At 41.8% G+C, this 20,361-nt stretch overlaps 1 protein-coding gene across 1 annotated transcript in view; it reads right to left on the reverse strand.

Moving 5' to 3' along the window:
• Window positions 1–12,793, reverse strand: part of TRPC4 (transient receptor potential cation channel subfamily C member 4) — a 132,256-nt gene extending 119,463 nt beyond the window's left edge. Inside the window, exon 1 of the mRNA XM_071448270.1 lies at window positions 12,263–12,793. The gene's annotated coding sequence lies outside the window, so the exon portion shown is untranslated. The remainder of the gene's footprint in view (window positions 1–12,262) is intronic.
• Window positions 12,794–20,361: the final 7,568 nt, after the last annotated feature.

Raw genomic sequence — 20,361 nt, forward strand, 5'->3', positions numbered from 1 at the left:
AACAGATTGGCTGGTTTTGATCTCTCCAGTACTTTTACACTTAGCCATCCTGTGCAGCTACTTCATAGGTCCAGGCAAAAAAAGAGGGCAACTTCCTCAGTGTTTTGTAGACAGGCGAGTGCAGAGACTATTGTGGGAGGAGGAGACAGGGAAGACGGGGCAGAGGCACCCTGGGAGGATTCTACTGTATGAACATCAACCACTTGTAGTTGTAGTTCACTCCCTCCTTTCTGGAATATTCCCTGTTCCTCACTCCCCCATTGGACCTTGTCACAAGAGCACACTCTCCCCACATTCCTATAGGTGTACCCCCGATCGCCCCACCTTGTCCCCTCCTCTGAGCCCTCTCCCCACTGGTTGATTTGTACCCCGACCCTGCCTACCCTCTCCCCTTTATAAATCCGGGTGCCAGGCCGGTTCGGGGCTTGAGCTCACCCGGGCACCGGCGCTTTTCAACTGCAGTTGTATCCCTGCTTCCCTCCCTCCGTGGAGCCTGGGACAATCCTCAAATAAACCCAGTTGGGTTTGCACCGGTGCCTCGAGTCCTCCTTCTCCCTGGTCGTGCTATCGATACACATCCGGGACTGCGCTTGCGGTGCACGGGGAGGAGCCGTTCCACGGGACCCAAGAAGGAGTGACCTGCCGGCACCCACACAGGAGTTCCCTATGGGGGGAACAACCCAGCAACTATCAAGAGGTTTAAGACAAAAAAATGTAATCTTGGCTATGTGTTTCCTGTTTTTACCAACAAAAAAGGTTCATCAGGGATTTCAAGTTACTGTTTTTCTGAATCAATCAACAGGGACCATATCCAGGTGCATGTCCCAGGGCAACTAAAACTGTCAGGCCTGGATGACATTTTCTACATTGGGTTACATGATATATGCTGCTTACCCTGAAACCCCCTTTTTCACTGTGACAGTATCCTCCTCCTCTATCCTCACAATGCTTCTTGCACTCAGATAAGGAGATCACAAAACACAGCCTTCTGCCACTGTACTGACTCCTTGGGAAACATCCAGCAGGATCCTGAGAGATCACATCACAGAATCATAAAAAGGTTTGGGTTGGAAGGGATATCAAAGATTATCTAGTCCCAGCCCCTCTGCCATGGACAGAGGATGATGCTCACTAGATCAGGTTGCTCAAAGCCCCATCAAACCTGAACACTTCCAGGGATTGGGCATACACAGTTTCTCTGGGCCATGTTTTGTTTTTTATATTATGCACACTTTGGTCTTCAGACTCAAAAGCAGGTTTCCAAGGAGGTTTAGAAACTGTGTAGCACAAGAGTACTCTGCCTCCTTTCAGATGCTTTCCCTGTAATCTGCAGTTCACCTAAGGTTCAGTTTAAAATGTTATTGTTAGACTTTCATTAATCTGATTAATAGACTGCTGTGCTTTTAATTGCATCAGTTATAGCTTCTACATAAAAGTCTACCAAGAAAAAAAATTGTTTCTGGATAATAAACAAAATGAAAGATAATAGATTAGTCCTAGTTGAGCTGTATTTGCTACCAGACTTGAGAAAAAATTCCTTTATAGGAGCTGGGTCTAAGTTTGCATAGTGTCAGAGCTGTCAGCTCCACAGACAGAAGTCGCTGGCCTTCAAGAAGGCTCCACTTCCTAGGAGTCTCTAAATTCACAAGAAAAGTAACTGCCTCTGAACTTTCCATGTCCTGGTAGGTTGCCATTAAGTGAAGAGCTCTTCTCTGTTTGGGGTGGCAAAGAAGCCATACTTGGCAAAGAGCTGGACTCACTCAGTTTTTAAATCTTACGAACAAGCGTAGAGAGATAAATACTCCCGGGCAACGAGATACTGATAGAACTCTGTGTGTGCTCACACAAGGCACACACTTTAATAGGCTGTATTAGGCTGTATCAGGCTGTATTCCTGAACTCTGGGTAGCTCTTCTCTTTCAGTCAACAGACCAAATATTAACTTTTCATGTGTGTCAGTTACACAGTGCACATAAATATTTCTCTCTACATGTACATATACATGTGTTGTTCTCTCATGTGTGTATAAAACTCTATATGCATATACATACGAAACTGTAAGGATCTATAAATGTGAGAATTTTGGCACAGAAATACAATTGGAGCATCCATAATCTTGGAAATCATTCCACTATAATACAAAGTCTGGTTTCACAGTTGACATAAGTAGAAGATAAAATGTTAAACCCATGTTACCTTATGTTCAGTGAAATCTATGGGATTTACTGAAGGTATGAATAACAGCTTGAACATACTGAATATATAATTGTACACTAGAGTTCTGCTTATAGTAGAGACTTTCAAGACTGATATTTTTTCATTTGATGTACTATAGACTTGAAACAGAAATAGGTTTTTGGCAATTCTATAAATTGCAGTTCAGAATGGCTCCTGAATGTTTTACAAAAGATTAAAAAAGAAGTTTGGTTCAAAAACTGTACATGCCATTTCCTACTTGATTTTTCACTCTTAAAGTCAATTTCCCAGCAACAAAAAGATGCAGGAATTCTTATAATGAGATACAGTGAGATTTTAGACCTTGTCAGCTACAGCAGTATATTTAAAACAAAGATTCACTGTCTCCCTCCATCAATATTCCATATATATGAGTCTCTAAAGTACAACAGGAAAAGGTATTTAGACAGAGAATGAAGAAAATTTTATATTACACAGGACAGATGCTGGCTGCAGCTATGGCAATAATTACGAACAGATTAATGTTTCAGGACTACATATTTTTCTAAAATACTCAACAATGAAAAGATTTCAGATTAGATTCTCCACAACTTGTAATTGCATTGACTGCATTAGAGTGGAAAAGTCAACACAACGTATTTTTCATAAACTCCTAAATTATTGAGAAGAAACAAGAAGCTGTCAAAGCACTATAATTCTCTTGAAACTAAGGGGACAAATTTTCTAAAATTACATCATCTTTACATATGTAGGATTGATGAGAAGGCACAATTGCTTTATTTTGTATTTTGTAAAATTTCACATAAGAGTGGTGCAATTTTGAATTACTTTGACCATTATCACCATCTTAAATTCACTTGTGATCTTAGAATTTCCCTAAGACCAAAGAGCACACATAGTTGCAATGTCCGACAACTAAATGCAAAAATAAATGAAAAAGCACAAAGTTTTTGGGATTTTAGGAACATTTACAATATGCAAAAGCGGCTGAGAGAGTTTTTGAACATGGCATCTTTGGCTACAAAATGACCTTCTTAAATGACAGCTACTTGTAAAACAAAAGTATGTCATAAAAGGAGTTTTCTCAGGGAGTTATGGCAAAGGAATGGGAGATATTTTGAACAATGAGCTGAACATCTGATCTAAGGTCACACTTCCAAGGGAGAATGAAAACATGCAAAGTACAAACATCTTTAAAATACAAACATCTTTAAAATATTTTTAACACCTGAGAAATTGCTAAAGAGATGTTAGTTTGTGCATTATTGATATTTTTCTTTGTTGTCATATATAAAATGTTCACCTGAACTTTCAAATTGTACTCTTAAATCTTGATTTAGGAAAATGTGAAAATGTCTCATACTGAGAAGAGGAATGAAGCCAATGCTTAACAGGAAGCACCTTCTGAAGCTGCTTTCAGTAGAACACCAGAAATTCTTTATGCTTGAATACTTTCTTGAATTAAGGTTAAATCAGAAGGAAGCATCTTATTTCTTAAAATGAATTCCATCATGTTCTGGCCATAAAGCATTGCTATCATGGGTGGCGGATTGGATTAGGTAATTTTTACCGTAGGCTTTGTTTTTCAGCAATGGGTTTAAGAAAAGAGTGTTAAAATGACAGCAAGTAGGCAATTCAGTAAGAAAACATTAATGGAATAAGATGGCTAAAGTATCATATTTCCCCAGCACACATGTCAACCAACCCATCATGTTTTCAAAAGAAAATCAAGCCCTTAAAGATGCCTATTATCTAACTGTCACTGGGAGTATCATGGGGAAGATGAGCATGAACTGACCTACTTGAGTGTGCTAATGTCTCTCAAGTGTCATGGTCTTCATTGTCCTCTATTTCCCTGATTGCTCTGAAATGGCAACACTTTTTGTTTTGAAATGTCAACTTATTTCTATCTTCCCCAAAGTCCCACTCTTGCCCTTGTTAATTTGCCCAAATTCAGCAAACCTTGGTTTCAACAAAAGCCTGGTTGTAGATTATCACTGCGCAGAATCACTAATCAGCAATGACTCTTTCTGAAAACAAGGATCCTGACATGTGGAGTTTGGCTAGTGCAAGACACTATGTCCTAAATTATTTGTTTCTTGGGTGTTAATAGCAATGCCCTGAAGAACTTCAAAGGCTCTGAGGACTAACCAAAAAAAGAGTTCCTTGAACATATCTCATCAGACGGACCCACACGCAGGTACTGCTGGCCCAAACCTCTCCTCAGGGACAGCTGATTGCTTCTTTCCCACATACCTTAGTGCCATTAAAGCCAAATGAAATCTCTTCAGTCTCAACCAGAGCTCACCTACAGCTTTGGGACTTAATGTACTGAGCAAGTGAGTTGGAAATCTGAAGTTAATAAGAGACATGGATGAATGCACAGGAGCACATCAATTAAGGCGACACTGGTGAAACCCCCCACTAAGGGTGCTAAGCAGGAAATACCCTGCTATGAGAGTCTGCTTCTTTAACAAAATAAAAGGACAGAACAGATAGATGACATACATCCACATCCTAGGCACTGGAGAATCTTTAAAACTATAAAAACCTCTAAAGCTAAATCCTGTCTGCACTTAATCCAAAGGAATTCTTCAGATGGAAAAAAGTCCCCACTTGACCTAAAGCCACCACAAGCAGTAGCAAAAGGAGGGTGGTTTCTAGGAAGTGAGCACACAGTGGGGATGAATGAGAAATCCTTCTTTGATCCTAACCCATCCTTATAAAATCCAGCTTGTGCAGACAAGCTAGTTCAGTCAGTCAGTGCAGCTCTGAGGATGGACTAGTGGCCAAGAACTGAAATGCAACCCAGCTCACTGAGCATCCCCTGCTTCCCTCCTCTGTGGGCAAAATCATACTGAAAAGAAGGGACTTTCAAACTCCTGTTCAATCTGCTTGGTTTAAGTATTTTGAAAAAAGCAAATTTTAATTACAAAAAAAAAAAAAAAAAACAGAAAGAGTTATGTGGAAGTTTAGTTCTACATAAAGACACTGCAGCAAAATAAATGTAATCATCTCAAATCACATCAGTATTTGGTACAACTGGCCTCAGTGCATAAACAAATATGCTCAAAGTTACTATCACTAAGTTAAACAACAATGAATAAAATATTTTTATGTAAGTGGACAAACAAAAATATTATTTTGTAATTGCTCTGTAGGAAGCATGATGCCTTCTATGAGAAAATACAAGAGTAGTTACAGACTAGGAGTTAGTGCAAATACCTGCCTACGTCATCAAGTCGAAATATGTGATCTCTGTGTCATGGGTACCAGGTTCCTTAACAGATTAAGAAAAATTAGTGCAACACATTCTTCATATTAGACTTAGGAAACTTTATTAATCATTATGTGACACAATAAAGTACTCCAATTTAAAACATGTGAGAAATAAAGCCGAGACACATATTCACTAAGCCAGGAATCCAAAACACTGACATCCAAGGCTGGTTTGTCATCCAATTTTCCTTCATTACAAACGGGAAGAAATGCACTCCCTGCAGAGGGCAATTAATTTCCTTCAAGATATGTCATATGAATCACCCTGTGAAGTTACCAAGTTCTTTCTAAAGGCAATACAGACTCAGAGGTCTGATGCTACAGTGTCTAGATGAATTCAAAGACAAACAGTTAGTTACAGCCTTTGGAATGACAGTTTTGTAGCTAAGAGGCTTAAGGAAAATTAGACAACTGCTCTATAGGCAACATGGAATTGGTTTTATTCATGGCCAAAATTCCTGCTGTAGGGTATCTGCTAGCTAGTTAGAGCCACTATAGGGAAAGCTCGTGTGGTGTTGCAGGTATAAATGCACTACAGAACACACCACATTTGAAAAACAAACTCACTGTGCCAGCATAAACAAATCCAAGGGATTGACTGCAGCTCTCATAACTTTAAATCATTATCATCAGAAAGAAATGGCCAGTACCTCTCCCAACCTAAAAAATAAAAAGTTGTCAATATAAACAAAACACAAATGGAATATTTCACCTATTTTTCAGTGGAAGATAGGCAGGATCCATTCAGCAATCAGTGCTGAAGAGCAGCAAAAGGATTGCTTCTGAAGTGTTTAATAATAATGAGCATTTCCACATGAACATCACTTAAAAATATTTCCTCACTGAGAGATAATTTCTGTATTCAGTGGACTAAGGTACACTGTGGTGCTGGCAGTGCTGAGAACATCTGAAGAAAGAATCTGTTCTTGCCTTCCCTTGGTCCACAGATACAATGTGTTCTCTCTGGAAAAGTCACCTTGCTCTTGGACTAGGCAGGATGTGAGCACCCAGAACTGTGTTTCTTCCTTTGCAAGAGTCCAGCTGACACTTCCATTTTCCTTGGCAAAACTAGAAGCTGTATTTCAGCTACTCAACCCATCCACAAACTCCTAAAAATTTTGACAACAGACAACAGGATGTTTAAATTATGTTGCAGACATCTGTTATTCCTATGATGTCAGCATCAATATCCGGAAAGTCAGCAGGATCTTAAGATGCCTTAGAAGAAAACCAGTGTCCATTTAATGTCTCCTCTGAAACTGTTTGTTTATTTGTTTTTTGGGTTTTTGACACCACTAGAGTAAGGTTGATCTTGCCTTACTTCGCCTGTGTGAAATTAAACAACAATCAGCAACAATAAATACCTGATTTCTTTCCACTCAGGTATAAATTGGATCGATCAGTTTGCTTATGGGAGGTTTCTGTCTCTCCAGTGACTATACAAAGAATGTAGGTGGATGGTGTTCACAACTACAATCACATTTGTGGGACCTAGGTGAAAAAAACCCCACAGGCCTTCACTGCTAAAATCCCTTTTTAGAGCTTTTCAAAATTTACTCTTAATTTTTTTTAATTGAAATTAGTATATAGAAATGTACTATGGGTAATTTCAAATCAGACACAATATGACCCTCCAACTTCTGCTATAATCCTATTGCTCATTCCTTTACTCAAAAGAAGTAAATTGGTCTGGTTTACTTTTTATAATGGAAATGAGAATAGCAAATCAATGCATAGAATACAGTACTTATTGGCAAAGATGAATTAAAGTATATGAATTTTTAGAAGAAAAAAATATGGAAGAAAATATCATTTTCACTGAATGTAAATTTGGTACTCTGTCTTCTCAGTCCAGTACTCTCTGGCCTGACATCAAACTGCTTATCAGTTAAAAAATAAGCATTTCCTAGGCAGAATGCCTCCATCTCTCTAGGAGATGTGAGAGGTTAGGAGGACTGAGGCTCTCAGGACAGGCCAACTTCTCACCATACATTTTGGGCTGGATACAGAGCTGCATTAATGCCTCATTCATGCTTTATGACCAGGGTTAATAATCACCCCCACTACTTAGCCATCACTGAGAGAGTTTCTTGGTTCTTTGGCAGCAGCTGCCTCTTTCTGACAGACATGACAACCAGACACCTGAGCTGAAAAGTGACAAAAATTTTAGTTATTAAGTAGTTATAATTTAAGTAGTTATTATAGAGAGTTTGCATAAGACTCACTGTTCTGAAAAATTCTGGAAAGGAAACTGGATTGCAGAGGTGGAAGCTGGCAAACTTCCAGAAGATTTGAGTTCATGCTATTTACAGATTTTATAAAAGTTAGTAAAGCAGCTTGGAGCACGTGCATGTGTATGCATGGTTTTGGGTTTTTTTTAAAAATGTATATTTTAGGCTGATTATATCAACCATTTATCCTGTATCTACTGACTTCTGTGCTTACTCAACCTTTATGAAGCACTACCACAGCCTGCTCTGCACAGCTGGGATTCAGCAAATCTGTCTTAAGAAGGTTCCTTGTCTCAGCGTTTGCTGCATGGTTAACAAAGAGAGACAGTCACCTGTGGAGGATGCTTGTTCTATTATAAAAGAGATGACAAAATACAGAGGATGGTTTACTCTCTGCTTCAGCCCTTCTCTTTCCAGGAAAGGAAGACAGACACTCCAGGTTCACCCTGACAGCTGGCAAACAGGTATTCCATGTCAGTTCAGGGTTATCAAATGTAGCCACAACAGGTTAGCCTGCATGCTACAAGATCTGTAGGAGGCTGGAGTCCTCCCAGGTGCCAGCTCTCAGTCAACGGATCCATCCTTTGCCTGACCAGCTGGCACCTTCTGATACCAGTGTTAAGGACAAGAGGAGCCCAGGACTTCCTTTGCCAGTAGGGTCTTGGGTATGAACACAGGTAACACAGGCTTTCTGGTTCTCTGAGCCAAGGAAGGATGTACTTGTGGTCCCTAACACTGGTATCAGAACCGCTCTAAAAAGCCAAAACCAAATGGAAAGATCTTGTTTATCACAGAAAACCAGCGTATGCTGAGCTAGGACTGGAAGAGCTTAAGGGCACCACCACATGCTCAGGGGCTGTCCATGCACCAGTGGTGGAATAGGAGGGCTTTGCCTCCTGAGGAAAGGCTGCTTGATCCTCAGAAGTTTCCAACGATATGTGGAAAGCATCTCCAGAAGAATCCCATAACCTCTTTCCCCAAAAAGCCCAGTGAAAAGTCTTTCTCTATTTACTGTTCCCTTTTCTACCCAATGCATAATATACCAGATAATATAATTATAACATTCCAATGGCTCATCTGACACACACAAGTATGTCAGAAGCTTTTGAGATTAATATATCGAGCACAGACTCAGTGACCAAGAAATTGCAGAAACTGTCATGGACTTCAGAGATTAGATTTGACTGGCTCATAATCTTAGACAAACGTACAATTCACTCAAATTTAAGGAAGTTCTCCTGTCCCACTTCAGCCCATATTTGCTGGAAAATATGTAAAAAAAAGGAACTTTTATCCAAGGTTCCCTTTAGTTTTTGTCTCACATCAGTCAATATGTCTGTTAAACCAAAGCAGACATTTGAAGTGAGAAGGAAAACCTCAAATGAAACCAAAACAGCCCACAACTCTAAGAAGAACATGATGTAATAGTGAAGTCATTTATTTGTTACTTTAGTCTCTGTGTCACACTAAAAACCTTTTAACTCCTTTGAAAACGTCACTGTACAAAGAAATTGTCTTATTTTTAATTGCTTCTCTTTTGACAGTCTTAAATTCTATTTGACTGAAAGGTGATGCCCCTTTAAAGGACTTCTGCATGCATATCTGTTACAGAAAGGTTTAATTTGCTCAGCCTTCCCCTGTATTCACTTAACAAAACTATATTAATTAATATGCATTTAGTCAGGAGATTATTTTTTTTTTCCCAGCAACAAATCACAGTGGACATGAGGATCCTGGCACCATTGTTGCTGGTGTTACACTAACACTATGCTATACTACTTAACGTAGTGTCAGTGTATTAAAGCAAGGGCAAGTTTGGCTTATCCTTCTCAATGATTGAGGACTTATAAAACAGATGGTTTCTGGAATTTTGTTTCATCACAAAACATGGTGATGGAAGACTGATTTACACACAAAGTTTTACCTTCAACCCTCCTTCAGTAATTAAGAAACATTATATTTGCAAAAGTAACAAGAACATAACCCAACACAACTTAAAACTGAATAGAAAAAGTAATGATAAATCTGAGACTCAAAAAGCCATTACATTTCTGAATAGAACAATGCTCCATCTATTTTTATCTGCTTTTTCTTTTAACAGGTTATAACAGAGTCTTTTCTTCCTGCTTCTATTCTGCCTTTCTGTAAGATAAGTTAAGGGGACATAGTCATCATTTTCAAAATTAATTCAGTCCCTTTTAACACTGACTACCAGCACCACCAGAGGCAAGCAGAGATGCCACAGAGGATTTTCCTTGTTGGTTTTGCCATCTCACTCCAGTGAATCAAATCCCAGAAAAAGCTGACAGATTAAACAGTGTACTGGTATGGAGACAGGTCTCAGGTTTTTGGAGGAGCAGTCATGCATATTTTTCCTAGTCAATTAAGTCAGGCAATAAACACACACACACACACACACACACACACACACACACAAAGGTGAAAGCCAATCCTTTAACTGTTTTCTCTACGTGTGTCCTTCAATATACACTTTGTGGTCTCTCCACGCTGAAGAAATGCAAGCCCATTGTCACCAAGAGTAGAACCACATTGGTTAGGACCCAACATTTTCAGTAGATAAGCAAAGCTATCTCAAAAAGAAAATCAAAATCATACCAGATCTGTAGTGACCTCAATTTCACTTAAATTTCAGCTAGCAGTATTTGCCTCTAAATAGCATGAGATAAGAAGAAATAGGATTTTTTTCTGGAGCTATTTTAAGGGCAATGACTGCTATACATAGATTCAGAGTAAGTGGCTGAAGTTAAATTTAAAAGACAGACATATTTTTGTTTTCCTGTTTCCAAATAGAGTCTCATCTGTTCCTAACTCAGAATAACAGAGGCAAAAAGAGAAAAAAAACCCCACAGTAAAGAATGCCATCATCCTGCAAACAAGACTAAGGCCTTTCAGTGTAGAAGGCAACACCAAAGGAAAACCATGTTTGGCTTCAGCTATTTTGATATTGAAGGATAAAGCTTATTTCTGAGTCTTGTCTAAAAAAGGGGCGTAAATTCAGGTCTTCCAGAATTTTTGCTATTCTAAAACAGGTCTAAAGGATTCTTACTGGTGCCTGGCTTCCCTAACTGTACACAAAACTATTGCTTAAGTGAATGAGGTTAATTTATGGAAAATTCAGTATGCTTGCACAGAAATCCTTGCTAAGCTATCCAGGTGTGGGCTTTGAAGCAAGTAACATAAACACTGAAATGTTCCATATCTATGCAATACAATCAAATTTGAAATTTCAAGCAAAGTGGACTTAAAGGTACTGTAATACTGATATTTAGTGTGTAGAACTTAAACTATGTCCCACTCTGTCTATTCTGCATTCTAAAGAAAATCTTTACGTGAACTGTTTCTTAGAACTACTTATTTCTCAGATGAAACCAACATGCATCTCTGTTACCTATGTTTTTTACTTTTTTTTTCCTTTTTTGTGGAGTACTCATTCTCTGGAACAAAAACACATAATAGAAGGTGTTTTTATTTACTTCCACCTGAAAGGTATTATAATGTTGGAAGAGCCATCTCACAAGTCATGCGTAGAGAAATCTAAAATTCGGTTGCCATGCTAACAGGAAGTCACGGAACTAAGTCCAGTAAAACAAAAGTGCATAAATGATGCTTTCTGGTAAAAACAGAGAAATATTAGATTAACAAGTCTTTCGGTTTTGACAACTGTAGCCACAACTACAGTTGCGTGCCTTGGTAGAGTGCTGAATTTCTGTCGGCATTTAAACCTCGAGAGCATCAGCTGCTTCTTCCCAAGAGGACCACAGCTCCTCTCCCATCACCTCAGGCATCAGGGCCTTGCCGTGTAAACCCCAGATGGGGATGAACCCACCAGTCCCTTCCTCTGCTCCAGGAGCCGTCCCATGGCCCACTTCACCCTGCTCTGCTCCTGCCGCCTGCACCTCGCCGTCCTCCAGGTCCCTCCTGGGGGCTGGCAGGACCCCCGCTTTCCCTGGAGGGTTCCTGCGGACCGCGCCGGCGGCGAGCGAGGTCCCCTCGGGAGGAGCCGCCTGCGGGGACACCGCAGCTGCGGCCGCCACCGCCGTGGGGACCAGGGGCGGTCCGCGGCGCGGCTCCCGCACCCACCCGTGTGCGCGACATGTGAACTCCCGCCCGGCGCTGCCGGGGCCGCGGCGCTCTCAGCGCCGGCAGCAGCCGCGGGGGCGAGGGTGCAATGGGTGCGGAGCGCGGGTGGCGGATGCGGAGCCTCCTCCTGCCCCGCGGAGCGGCCCCCGCCCGCTCCCTCCGGCCCCCTGGGCGCTCCGCTGTGCTGCAGGTGTCACCCAGCGACCGAAGGATGCCGCTCCCCACGGCAGCGGCTGCCAGGGAAAAATACGTTTATTACAAACAAGAGGAAGAAGAGATCCTAATACTCCTCTGGACTATCACCAAGGGCCAAGGGCGCGCACGATGTTGCTTTAGGCTGCTTGCGTCGGCGCAAAAAGTTACCTTAGACAGTCATAGGCACTTCTTTTTGCAGAGGGTTAAAAAGGTAATCAAAGGCTCAGAAAGAGGACAGGTCAAAGTTGATGAGGACTTACTTGGTTTAGCTGCTTGCGTTGATAGCCGGCATCTTCCGACAGTAGTTCTAACAGGTCACATTTTCCCATGGAAGTTGCACCCTTTTCAATCCCGTTTGCAAATTAAATCCCTTCAGAACGTGTTTGTTTTGTTTCACTGGCTGCCGTCCATCTCAGGCACTATCCACATTTTTTACTTTATTTTCTCCATATTTGCCAGACATGCAGGCACTCTCGGACGCACGCCACGAGTCAGCGGGTGCCCATCACCGCCGCCCGGGGGACCGCGCCTGCCGCCGGGTTCCGCTGCAACAGATGAGAGGCAGGTTCTTCCCCGGTTGCTTAGCGCGGCGTCTCCTTATTCCCCCGGGAAGCCTCATGCCGGCTACGGAAAGTAACAGCTCCTCCCGACGCGGCGGTCCCCTCCGGAGCGCGGGGTGCGGGGCGCGGGAAGGGGGGAAAGGCACCCCAATACCGGCGGAAGGAGCGCGGACGGGCACACGCCGGGTTCCTCCGTCCTCGCCGCTGCGCTCTCTCCCAAGCTGGCCGCAGGCTGCGCCTCGGCGGGCGCTGTCCCGCCGCCCCCCGCCCGCCCGCCCGCCCGCCGCCCCCGCCGCGCTGTGCCCGCGCCCGCGCCCCCCTGCGGCCGCGCCGCGCACCGCGCCGGCTCCGCGGGGCTCCGCGCACGCAGAGGCCGCCCCGGGCGCTCCGCGGGGCTCACCGGCTGCCGCCCCGGGCACGGGGAGGAGCGAGAAGGCGCCCGCCGGGCGCTGGAGCGGGGCTCGTCGGCGAGCCGAGAACGCGCACCGCTCGGGACCGCTCGGAGGCAGACGCACCAAGGAGCAGCCTCGACTCCGCGGAAAGTTCGCTGTTACATCGCTCCGCATCTGGGAAAGCCCTGAGCCGCTCCATGCAGCCGCGGTGGGGCTCTGTGAGTCCGCCTCCGCGGGGACCTCGCCCGGCGCGCTCCGAGCCCGAAGCTGAGGTTCGCTCCAGGTAGCTCGCCCGACGCTCCTTCCCGAGGCGCAGCAAAGGCTCTGCCCTGGTTCCGCCACTCGGCGCAGCCTCCAGCCGGGTGGTCCCTGTCCTGCGCCGCCCCACCTCGCCCGGTGCCTCTGGGTCAGCCCGGCCTGGACGTTAACAGGACCGAGCCGCGGCCAAGACTGGTAATAGAGGAGCAGACGGAATGAGGCTGCTCAACCCCCAGTTCCCCGCTTTACTTTTCCTTTCCCTAAAAATTTGTGACAGAATTTAAATGCATGAGCTTAGAAATAGTAGGGAAAAGATACAACGTGCAGAGACAGAAGTGCTTAACAGAACATCCATGTTTTTGGACATGTTTGTTTGTTTGTTTGTTTGTTTGTTTGTTTTGGGCTAATATAATAATAATAATACAAAACAACAACAACAACAATGTTATTATTATTTGCGGTCTGTCTGAACTGAGCCCCGCGTTGGGGTCTGGACACGATGCGCGCAGGGGCCACCTGCCACCATGTGCAGAGCGTGCCGTGCCCGGGCGAACATCCTTCAATTCCGGCTCACTCCTGCCCCCCAGGAGGCTGGCTCCCGCCTGGCACCGCTGGGCAGCATGCCACCAGGTTCGCGCATAGCCTGTCTCTATGGATGAATAGCTTCCACCTGGGGGCTCCGAGAGGGAAGCGGGGTGAAATAAGCCCAGGGCAGCACCGGGCAGGGCCGAGTCTCAGCGGGGCGTGCAGTGCAGCGCAGGCAGCCCAGCCTCCAAGAGCCCTTGGCTTCCTGCACCGCCGGGACGGGAGTGTCCCTCGAGCTGGGTTCCACCTGCTTCCCTGGAGAACACCGAGGAGTGAAGTGCTTGCCAAAGCAGGCAAGCCTGAAAATGTCACTACAGCAAGTGTGAAGGAAATGCCAGCCACAGCACGCACTGTGAGAACGAGCACCAGACCACCAGACCTCCATGGGCAGCAGAGGTGATGCAATTAATCTGCATTAAGCTGCGCAGTGAAAATGCCAGATGGATTCTGCCCTTGGACTTCCACATTTGCAGCATCAAGTCTCTGCGTTGGACTGCTGTGTGAACCACTGGCACATGTATTTTAGATGTGCCCCAAGTTAGGCACTGCTGGGATTTCAGCAGAAGCATACTGCCTTTGGGGACCTGCTCAGAAAGCAGCCTCATCCCACCGGGCAGTGTGCAGTACAGGCAGGCTGTAACAGCTGTCTGTGGGGCTCTTCCTAAGAGATGCCAGAGGAACGCGTGAGATCAACTCGTGTCAGTTCAAATACAGATCAAATACCAAAAGCAGCTGCTTGGAAAGCTGAGCCAGTCATTCTAGTAAGCTCACATGGATGCATGCAAATGTTTGTGTAGACCCACACATGCATATCCACACAAAGGCAAGGAGAGAGGGCTGGGTAAATAGAGGCACACGTGAGGACCAGAGAGGAGAGCCTGCAATGGCTGCTCCATCGGATTTCATTGGAATTGGCAATGTGAGCACATCAAAATGTTATTGGAACATTTGTACCTCTCGTGCAGACTACCAACAGCATTGGTGTTGCTCTGTGTTGCTACAGATTGGAAGTGTAATCACAGCTTACTTTCAGAGACATTTCCCAGAGCAGAGTGCTTTTCCCCCCATAAATTTCCTTATTAGATCATGAGAAGCCAACTTCTGTTTTGAGTGTAATATTTAATTTTTCACAAGCAAATACCTCTATAATTAACAGTATTTCCTGTGCCTTTTTATGCATATTGTGACATTTCTACTCTGCAGGGGTGAGCGCAACATGGCACTATCAATATGTTTTACGTTTTCTGGCATTTTACGTATCATAACCCATTAGCAGTCTCCCATGGGTCTTCCCAAGTCTTCCCAAGCTTATAATTCCTTATTAAACTAATGTTCAGATAAAATCTCTGTGGTATTTCTCAGATGAGAATTAAGTAAACAAAATTTTACGTCTGTTTCAGGACAGTGGAGTCAAGATCCTTGCAACATTTTGAGTGCATGCTAGTATGTTTTATTCCCAACATGTAGCTAGCTGCCAAATGTTTCTTGATAGCAAATACTGTGACCAGGAGAGAGAAGTAAAGGGCAAAAATTAAACATTCTGTGATACCCTTATCACATATTGAGGTTTTAGGGGTGATAAACAGCATGATTGGGCCTTCCTTTAATCTGCTCATTGTGTCAGGCCAAAATAACTTCCCCTTAGGACCTTCTCCATTTCTACCTCCCATGTTAGATCCTTCTTCTCAGAACATCTACCGACACATGCCCAGGTGCTGATCGTTTTCAATTCTGCCAAATCTTACATATCCAAAAAACCAAGCAGACTGGGATTTACCCTTCTCTCTGCAGTTTGTGCAAATATCAGTAGGATATATCTCTTGGTTTTATTTCATGAACAGAAAAACACAAGATTAGGACAGCTTGAAAAATAAGATAGAGTTGGGGGATTTGGGAAATACTAATTGATTTCAGCTTCTAATATTAGAGAGTACAGGTAAGAGCAACAGCAGCAGCTGTGATTCAGTATAACTTTACCCAGATCAGGTAAGCTGACTTGGCTCATTATCTTTAAAGAAGAAAGGAAAAAGCAATGCAGACATTTTAACAATATTTACTCATTCGGTACCAGGTAAAAGGTATTTTTCTGTCTCAGCTCCTTTTCTTTATGTGCTAATGAGAGCTTTTCTTACAAGCATGGACATTTAAGAGATTATGAAATTTTCTCCAAGATGGAGATTTATATGCAAAAGAAAGAATCTTATACTAATTATTTAAAATATTGTATTAAATTTATTAACAATTATTTGTATTTTTTATTAATTTGGAATAATGGAGAAAGATTTTTCTCAGACTTCTTATTATTCTCATTTAATTTTAAATGGGCTTCTACCAATCTATTGCTCATTAGCAATGATATAAAATCACAGCGTACAAAAGTATCTCTTGTTTCAGTTTAGATTTTTTTCTATGTTTGTTTTGGAGACTGCACTTTTACACAGAATAAGAATAAGAATAAGGCTTATAATTTTTTCTCTGTATTAATCTAATTCATGATATCTGTAACAAGTAAATTTCATTAATTCTATTGTTACAGACCTTGCAGTTCTCCCAGACAGAACTCTGCGAGCAGCAAATGGTTCTTGCCAACCCACACCAAGCATTCCATACTATTAAGTCTTTTCTTCCACATAACTCAGTGTATTACCATTTATGTACTTAAATACCATTAGACAAAACTCAAGTTTCTGAGACTCTAGAAAGAGAGATTCTATTTATTGACTGATAGAAGAATGTGGATTCTGTGAAAGAAGATGGGGGATCCCAGTCAAAATCTTTCATTTTCTATGAAACATTTATTGTCAGAGATATCATTCTTGTGAAGGTTTAGTAGGGCAAAAGGGTTGTGAGTGAAGAGAGAGACATGCAAGGAAAGGAAGGAGAGGAAAAGATTGATTCAGGGATGTGAATAAATAGTAACACTTTCTTTTAAACAAGCAAGTACTGGCCTGAGCTGTAGGACTCTTTCACTCAGGTTGTTTTTCTATGCCAGACTAGAATCTTGAAGTATATTTCTTTTGTGTTTGTCTTTAGTTGGTTTGTTGTTGTTTTGGGGTGGGGTTTTGTTTTTGGTTTAGTTTGTTTGTTTTCATTAAAAGGTAAAAATAGAAAAACAGAAGTAAACACAAGTGAACGACTAGAAAAAATATACAATATTAATATTTGGTATTTTCTCAACCTTAATTTCAGGTCATGACAAGAAAGTTCTTGTCTGACTTTTTCTCAAGACTTTTGAGTTATTCAGGTAAGATATTTGGGGTTTGTATTTTAATACCGGGAAGAAAGTGGCTTAGGTTTATTGACAGTTAAATTGCTATTTAATTTTATTATTGCAGTTTACATTGGAAGTATGCAGAATTCTATGTAGATTCCCATTTTATTACTACTTAAATCTCAACAATTCATATTTTTGGTGGAAAGCAAGCAATTAAACTTCTTTTATCTGCCTACATTTGTCAGTTTCACAGAATTCACATCTGTTATTTTTACTGACATGCTACCAGCTCTTTCTCCTTTCTTCTAACCAGAGTTTTTGAATGATTTAAGCTTGTTTTTCTTACATCAGAGAGTAGAACTTGGTGCAATAAGGTTCACTGCTTTCTTCTGCAATTTTTTAATGAACAGTAGAACAACATTACTGAAGTTTTTGGTGTTTTTCAAAGTAATTTAATTTTTATCCTCTGTGATTATTTTCATGTCTGTGCTTCCCAGTAAGCACTTATTTTCTGTCAGAATACTCGGCTGTTACATTTTGAGGTTTTTCTGGCACAGTCTTTCAGTGTCAAGTTTTAGGAAGGAAAGGTCTAATGAATCAAACCCTGTGCTGGAGTGGGATGTGGCTTCAGACTAGAGACATCTAAATTTAGGTGTACACATTTGAATTCCTAAGTGTCCTAAGCTCCCTGTAGAGCCAATGGAAATTTATTCAACACAGTGATGGGATCGTAGAGAAAAGTTCGGCTTTGAATGTGCATTTTGACTTCTGGGTGAGCTCCATCCTGTCTAAGCATTCTACTGAACAGGACAAACCCCAAAGCAGAGGTGCCTTGTGCTGTTGGAGGTTCCTAAGACTATCCAAGATGCCTGTAAAAGGTGAACAGATCGTTTTTTACCTGCCTTGAATTGCCTTGCCAAGGAAATTGCCTTATAGGTTATCTGTATGTTTCTGTATGTTAGACTAAATATTCTGTGAAATTTTATAGGTTTTGGACACCTATGCACAGCCCCCTGAATCCTCACTACATCCCTTTTGGCTCTAACAGGAGATCAAATCTCACATATAAACAACACCGGCATGATAGACACACAGAATCAGATGTTTGAATCTTCATCCTTAGAATAACACAGCAAAATCCTTAAGATAGCAAAGTTTGTTTGTTGAAAAAGAGTAGAAAGTAAACCTAAGGAATGATCCCCTTCTCATTTTTCTGAAAGAGCTGAATACTTTACCTGTTTTTATGGGGGTAGTATCCTGGTAAAAAACCTGAAATCTTGGAAACAAGTGGCATATATAAATCAAGAGAAAAGAAAACAAGAGGCAGGGTTCCAGGGAAGCTAGCCAGAGATTTTAGGTATCTTTAAGTATGTGGAATAAACAGAAAGAACGAAATGTCTTGCTACACAAACAGAGCTATAACTTAATCAGCAAGACAGAGACTTTGTAGGATAAATCAAAGGATTGGAGTGTTGATAGAGAGCAGTACAAGCTGTTCAAGAAAGAAAGGCTGGGAAAAGGGGAAAGCAGCATTGCATTACCAAGAATGTGTTTATGACTCGTTAAAGAGAAGGCAGATACATCAAACATCTCTAAGGGAACCAAAAACAAGGTTTCAAAAGATTGGTCTACCTCAGATCAATGTGGAGAAGATTGAACATCTTAAACACACACAAAAAGGAGACATTTCTTGGAGCTGTTGTTTTACATCTTTAAGTGGTAGAGTTTATATCTAGATTTTATTCGCTCTTAATGGTGTGAAACAGCTTAGAAAGACAAGATGAAGGCCTCTATATCTGGTAAAAGGGAATTCAAAATAACAGGATAGAGAACAGCAGAGAACAGCACTTCAAAAAAAGAAGGTGGTGACATACTTAGATGACTGGTAGGAAAAGTCTAATGATTTTAATGGAACATACTCAGAGAGAGAGAGTCAGCCATGAGAAACTAAGTTGTTGCCAAAAAAAACCCAAAAAAACCACAATATTGGCAAGAAAGCTAGTAGACATTCAGCGCGTATTACCAGGAGTACAACATGTGAGAAACTGTTGTTTTGCTCTAGGTGAGCAGAAGTTTGCATCAACTGCAAACCTCATGTTTGACAAAGGTGTAAAAAAGAACCTCCTGCAGGGAGCCTACAGGTCAGCATCATGGATAGTGGAGTAATGTGATCTCTCAGGAATATTTCAGCTGGGCTTGTTCTGCCTAAGAAAAGATACCCTTAAGTTATGTCATATAGCTTATAGTTGTGAAAAGGGAAGTACTGAAGAGACAGCTAACATATTCATCAGAAATAGAAGTAGTAATCAATTTTTCATCTTAGCAAGGAATACCTAAACTACACATAAGTAGGATGTTCCTAACTATAAAAAGTGTTAAATACTGGGAGATTTCACATCTCCTGGTTGTAGAAAGTTGTGGAATCCATATCTTGAAACATATGAACCTTTTTCTAAGAGTAGGGGTTTTTCTGCTTAAGGATTCTCTAAGTGTCTGAAATGAGATATTTTTTCTCCAAAACTTAGTGTACCCCTTTTTATCAATGATATTTTTGGAAACTGAGTTTTCATGCTGTTAAGAAAGACATGCAGCCAATCTGTTTGCACTCTCAGATGCCATTTGAACAGCGTGATTCAACTTCGGAAGCATATGTAGCTTAAGAGACCAAATACAGTTTCTGTCCTGGCCTTTACATCTAAAAAGGGTGATTTCTTCCCTTTGGACAGAGTTCTGTAAAAGCCAGGAGGGTACTAGAGCATTCCAGTGCAGGAATTTGGCTTGTGTCCATTGTGGTTTAAAACAATGGACCTCAAATGAGGAATTCAAGTGCCATTCATAGACAGTCTTTTAGATTTCTTAGGGTACCCCAAAGGTCTAAGTCGGTGTAACCCCAGCCTAACAGCAGGTCTGCACCCACCCAAAGAGCAGGAGAGATATTCCACTGTCCAGGAGCTTCACAGAGCCTAAAAAGACACCAGGAAACTGACTCCTGTCCTGAAGGTGCTTTTTGGTAGCTTTATCACTTCCATATTTTCTTTCAACTAACATTGTGATAAAGCATACATATTATTTTCCTTAACCTCTACTTGGAACTCTTTTAAATTCAAATCACAGATTAATTACCCAAGCTTTCAAAAAAAACATAATTAGTCTTCTCTCTCCACCAGACAAATACATCAGTAATGCTTTTAACATCTGAGAAAGGGAGAAGTTTTTTAAATTGTGTGGCTTTTACAGTATATTAGTGATCTGGCTCATAAAAAGGCAGAATGACAACAGTTCAGCTTGATGGTGGGTTGTGTTGAAAGTGTGTAGAACCTGAGAGCATATAAAATTCACTCATTTTGCAG

The sequence above is a fragment of the Agelaius tricolor genome, unplaced genomic scaffold, assembly GCF_023055355.1.
Source record: "Agelaius tricolor isolate 1412-34295 unplaced genomic scaffold, bAgeTri1.0.p SCAF_26, whole genome shotgun sequence".
NCBI classification, from domain to species: Eukaryota; Metazoa; Chordata; class Aves; order Passeriformes; family Icteridae; genus Agelaius; species Agelaius tricolor.